Source organism: Nicotiana sylvestris, chromosome 11 (genome assembly GCF_000393655.2).
Source record: "Nicotiana sylvestris chromosome 11, ASM39365v2, whole genome shotgun sequence".
Lineage (NCBI taxonomy): Eukaryota > Viridiplantae > Streptophyta > Magnoliopsida > Solanales > Solanaceae > Nicotiana > Nicotiana sylvestris.
The window spans coordinates 164,875,753-164,881,772 of record NC_091067.1 but is presented as its reverse complement, the minus strand read 5'-3'; positions in this window follow the sequence as shown (position 1 = coordinate 164,881,772).

The following is a 6,020-nucleotide window of genomic DNA, read 5'->3' as shown; positions in this document are numbered from 1 at the left end:
TAAAATTGTAGCACCGCTCCGCCTTTGTTAATCACATTCCTATATTTTATGTTCAACTTTTTTTCTTTGTTTAATAATCATGTGGCATGCGCATGAACTGTTCCCAGTACTTTTTATCAGAGATACCAAATATTACAAGAATCCAAACGTCAAAAAATACCAACTCACACCTACTTTGTTTTGCCTCTTTACACTACCTCAATGCACGCATAGTATTCAAGAAACTGTGTATAAACAATCAATTCCCTTCCCTTTTACGTAATTCATAAGCTATGTTATTCTTGTATTCCTTCTACTGTTCCTGGAATAATCATTAATTGCACTTTCTATTCACCTATTCATATATTTACCTTTATTATTTTTTCTAAGATTGGTTAACAGTAGTTTCCTTTAATTATTGTTTTTTACCTAGCAGATCAATCATTGACATTTCTTTTCTATATATAAATTTAAATTAACCAAAAAATTAAAATATCATTTAATTTACGCTTGCAAATAATTTCATGTAGCATTTTCACAATATTAAAGAAAAAGGAGGAAAAGAAGTCACTACTAGTAAATTTAGCACAAGGTGACCACTATCTCGTTGCCTAATAAACCTTTTGAAAGGTTTATGGTTAAAATTAATTCCAAGAAAAACCAAAACAGTGGTTAAGAAGACAGCTTTGAGGTGGTGACCCACCAGTATTTTAATAAGAGCTGTACTTTATAAATCGCTCCATGTTACACTCTGTCAAATTTCGGGCAGCGGGCAGCCCTTCCTTTATTTGCTGTCACAATTTGAGTATTATTTAATTAACTAAACTTTAATTTCTAAATATAAAATAATGTATGGGCTGTTAGAAGGGTTACTCCTTTTCAGTGTGAACAATGTTAGTACTCCTATTAGTTAGTTAGATAATAGAAAATGAAATATAGTTCAAGTTTTGTTCGTTCCATTTTGAACCAATAAATGGTAACAAAATTTTCCAATAGCGAAACACCAAAATTCTAGCTTCAATTTCTCCATAAATGACGCTTCAATTCAACAGTAGTTGAGCTCAGCTACATGCATTTTTTGTACAATTTTACTATATTTTTATGTGTTCCATTCAAGTACAAAACCTAATATAACTTTTTTTCTTTTGTTTAAAACCAATATTCTTTGCAAAATCAGTCAATCTCATATGCTTTTTCGTTTAGTTCAAAACTAATTATTCTTCGCAAAATCATATATATATATATATATATATATATATATATATATATATATATATATATATATATATATATATCAACAAGTTATTTTGGATTTAGATACTTATAAGTAAGGAAAGAAGAAGTCTTGTCATGTTACGACCGAAATAATTATGTGTCATGAGACAGTTAAAAAATTAAATCTTGAACGACGATAAATCAAACAATAAAAGAGAAACATACCAAAAGAGATACAAATATTTAATGTGGTTCGGTCAATTGACCTACATCTACGGCGAAGATAAGCAATCTACTATATACAAGAGAGTACAAAATATCGAGAGAACAACCTCACGAATAGGCAAATACAAGTGACACACTAACACTTTTCCTGTAAAGTTCTTCTCCTAAATACGACTCTCAAACCCCTACATTATGGATGCTATTGAATTAGAAAAAAAGATCCTCAATTTATAGAACCCCAAACCTTTTCCCACAAAAAAGAAATTCACGGAGATTTATGTTTCCTTCTAGAAATAGAAAAACTCAATTATAATAAATAGATTATCCTTTCCTTGCGTGTATAGGAAAGATAAAAAAATCAGGACAACATGATTAAAGACTTGAAATGTCCAACATAATTAAAACACTTTCACATGTGGTATCCCACTTTCAACGGGCAGCACACCTGCCCATAATTCTTCTTCGCTTTCCTACACCACACAACAGCTAATATAAAAACAGCATATTAGTCCATAATCCTCCTTCACTGTCTCTGCGGTTCCTCTTTGCATTTGCTTTTTTCAGCATTTTGCTCTCAAAGAGGAATTTCAGAGTCTCTCATTTACTCACATTCCCAAATTTCTACAAGAAAATGGAGGGCATTAACACGAAGATGTTTGTTGTTGCTGTCGTCATGATGATGATGGCTATCTCCGCCGTGAAGGGCGTCGCCGCCGCTGATGCTCCGGCACCTGCTCCGGCATCCGACGCCACCATCTTTGTCCCCACCTTCTTCGCTTCGTTTGTTGCTCTTGCTTTTGCTCCTCTTCTAATTTAGCGCCATCATGTATTCTTGATTAAATCATGAGGGTCGTTTCGTAATTTGGGTTTTTATTTTCTTTTTTCTTTTTGTTTTGGGGTGACTTTTTTATTGTATTTTGTTAGTTTCATGTATTTTTGTGTAATATATTTGAAATTTTAGTGAGTTTTTAGGTTATTACTATTAATAAGAGATCTTGACTCTAGTGATTTGGCTCCGTAATTCTCATTTCCTTAATTATATTTAGCTTTTATTGATGATACTATATTAAGATTCGTTTATTTAATATGGTAGAGATAATTATATGTTGAAAAAGTGATCAAACGACCTTAAAATTATAGTATGATGTTTTTTTCCCTAGTATATTTGAAACTAATTTGGTAAATACTTCTTTAATATGTTTTGTTTCCTTAAATGTGTACCTAATTGCAAAAATCTCAAAAAGCAAGGGCACATTCTAACCAATTCAAAGTAAATTGAGAAAAATAAATTGACGAAAAAGAACCTTTATAAGCATCATATGTTGGACAATGTATTATGTTGCAACGAACTCTCCAAAATAATGTCGTATTCGTGTCGGATCCTCCAAAAATACATGATCTGATATTCAACCAGCGACATTTTGAGAGAGTACGAGCAACATATATTATATATAATTTTTAAACCTCTTTTGTTATTCTTTCTAGAAAGAACTCCAAACCTATAAATTTACTTTAAATTAAAGGCCAAACTAGTTGAACTACCTTTGGAGCCTTTTGTAAGGTGAAGTTCTTTATTAAAGTAACAAACAAGTTGAGTGATTCCACTACTTGCAGTTGCAGTGGAATATATGTACAATAATGATTATTATTCTAAGAAATGTGAATTCCAAAGTCTCCAAACATATGCATTTTCAAACCTCAAAAGGTTACAATGATCTAAGAATTTAAAGAAAGACCATATTCTGAAGTCCATATATAGCAAATTAAGAGATTGCCTTTTTATTATTACCATGATATTTTGCATGCATGGAATCATCAATTGTGTAAGGTGGAGCGAAAATAGGGATGGCATTTGGGCAGGGCAAGGCAAACTCTAAATGAGGCAAACTCTATATGGGGCAAAGCAGGGTAGGGCGGGACATGGCAAACTCTAAACGAGGCAGGCAGGGGAAGATTTAAATGGGGCGGGACGGAGCAGGGCAGGGCAAAAATCTGAGAAAATACTAAATGGGGCAGGATAGGGAGGGTCAAAATCTTAGATGTTAGCAAGCCCGGGCTTGCCCCGTCCCGCCATATTGTCATTCCTAGGCGGCTACCCGAAAAAGAAAAGTAGCTAGGTTGAGGTATGCAAGCTAGCACGAACACTATAATTATTAAATAAAAACAAAATTAGCTAGAAATTTCTAAATTCGAATCATGTGGTAGCATTACATGAAAATAAATCCTTAGCCAGGTAATATATATGAAGGGAAAAAAATGAAGCCCTACAATGGCAAGTGATTAGGGTATTAAGAAAAGTGTAAAATGGGACAAAAGGGTGGCAAAGTTGCTTTTTAACTATTTGAATGGTCAAGTAAATTGAGGAATAGAAGAAGCACAAGTGAGATTGAATAGATGCCATAAATTAAGTGATACTCTTTTGTTGATTAGGAACCATTGAAGAGAATTCTCTAGGCATCAAGTGATGGTGACTCTTGAGTTGTACATGTGAACTAACAAGTTGTGCTCTTTATTGAAAGTCTCAATGAAAGGCCACCAAACTACGCCCAAAATATGGACAACTCATCTCATAAATTTAAAGCTACCAAATTTGGACAATGATGGACCTACATGAGAATGCTGATATGAGTAACGAAAAATACTGTGAAAAATATAATCGCCTGCTAATGGAAGGCTTTTTTACATTCAATCAATCTACGAGGTTCTTGGGTATTCGAGCCCTTATTGTTTTTAATCCAAACCCTATAGTTATATATAGAGAGGGAAACTATCATTAACATACATGTAATTAGGGGTGTTTATAAAAACCTGAAAAATCGAACCAAACCAAAAATCGAACCAAACAGACCAAAAAAACCGATACTTTTTGGTTTGGTTTGGTTTTGGTTTTGAATTTTAAAAATCGATCAAATTTGGTTTGGTTTTGGTTTTAATCACAAAAAAAACGAAAAATACCGAACCAAACCGGCTATAGGAGTAGCTATTTCAAATTTATTATTACACCTATATATATGTATATTTTTATACAAAGTTTCAAAAATTTAATGGTAAATGTTAATAGTTTGCACTTTTAGTATAATTCTTTACCTTTACATTCTAGTTTGATTGATAGTTTTCTTTTGTTAAGTGTAAGAATCCATTTCGTGTTAAAAATAATATATTTTTAATTGAGTCCTTAAATTATTCATCACTATTTGATTCAACTATCATCAATATATCTTGGTAAATAATAGATTTCTCAAAGGGCAATTAATTTGATAGTGTTACATTGAAAATGTGATCGCCGGAATATGTGTTTGGTAGTGTATGCCTTATATTTAAGAAAAAACCGGCAAATAACCGAAAAAATAAAAAAACCGATAAAATCCGACATAAACCGAATCGAGAAAAACCGACTTAATTGATTTGGTTTGATTCTAATATTTGAAAAATCGACTTACTTGATTTGGTTTCTTTTAAGGGAAAAACCGATCCAAACCGAACCATGAACACCCCTACATGTAACTTGACTACACATTCTTTTGTGATTAGTAGCAACTCCAAAATAAGCATCCACCATTGAATGAGGCTGATAGCTAGGTGTTCTGATACTTTATATTTAAATCTTGTTCCTATGAGCAGCTGCCACCAAAATCTCATTTGATAAAGATTTACCTTAATTTAACTTTCCTATTTCTTTAGAAATAAATTAATGGGATGATCTCCTCTTTATGTTGCTAGATTTCTTTGTTTTGGTTTCCATGTGTGAATATAATTCACTTAAACCAAAAGTATGAACTTTTGGAGCCATCACAAACAATGTCAAGGATCACTGCCAAAATTCAAAAGCCCTAGAATTTTCCTTTTAAGCAAAATGTTTAAAAGTAGAATCCACTAATTCAAACCTCCACATGGCTAAAAAAGAAAAGAAGAAGATACTCCACCAAATCAATATGCTAATATCTTGATTAAACATGATGAATATCTATCTATAATTCATTTGGGGTGTACATGGAGGGTAGATAATGGAAAAGAGAAAATGCCTAAACATATGCCTTCCCCCCCCCTAAATATATGATTAATCCATCCCTAATTCTTCATCATCATCAAAATGCAGCTCCAAAACTTGGTCGGTTGGTTTGGACCTTTATCACTAATTTATACAAGTACATATTTATCTATCAATGCCTTTTTTTCCCCTTTATTCGCGTGAGTTTGTTCGTTTAAGAAATATGTCAAGATTTACATCACTTGAACTCTTAGTTGGGATATCCATGTATGTTACCTTTCTTACTTTGCATGGTATATTTCATTTTGATGACACTACTAACAACGACCCAGTATCAAGTGAAATCTAGAGAGGGTAGTGTGTACGCGAACCTTACCCCTACTCCAAAGGAGTAGAGATGTTTCCGAAAGACCCTCGACTCAAGAAGACAGAAAAGACGAGACGAGAAGGGAAGGGATGATGACATAACCACAAATGTTGCAAATAATTTACTTTGTTTTACTAATGCCAATTAAACTCGAAGTTAACGACAATAAACCATCACAGACAGCAAATGTTCTTAGTGAAGAGCATCCTCCCCTCAACAGTCGACGCCTTTTGTTAATGACAATAA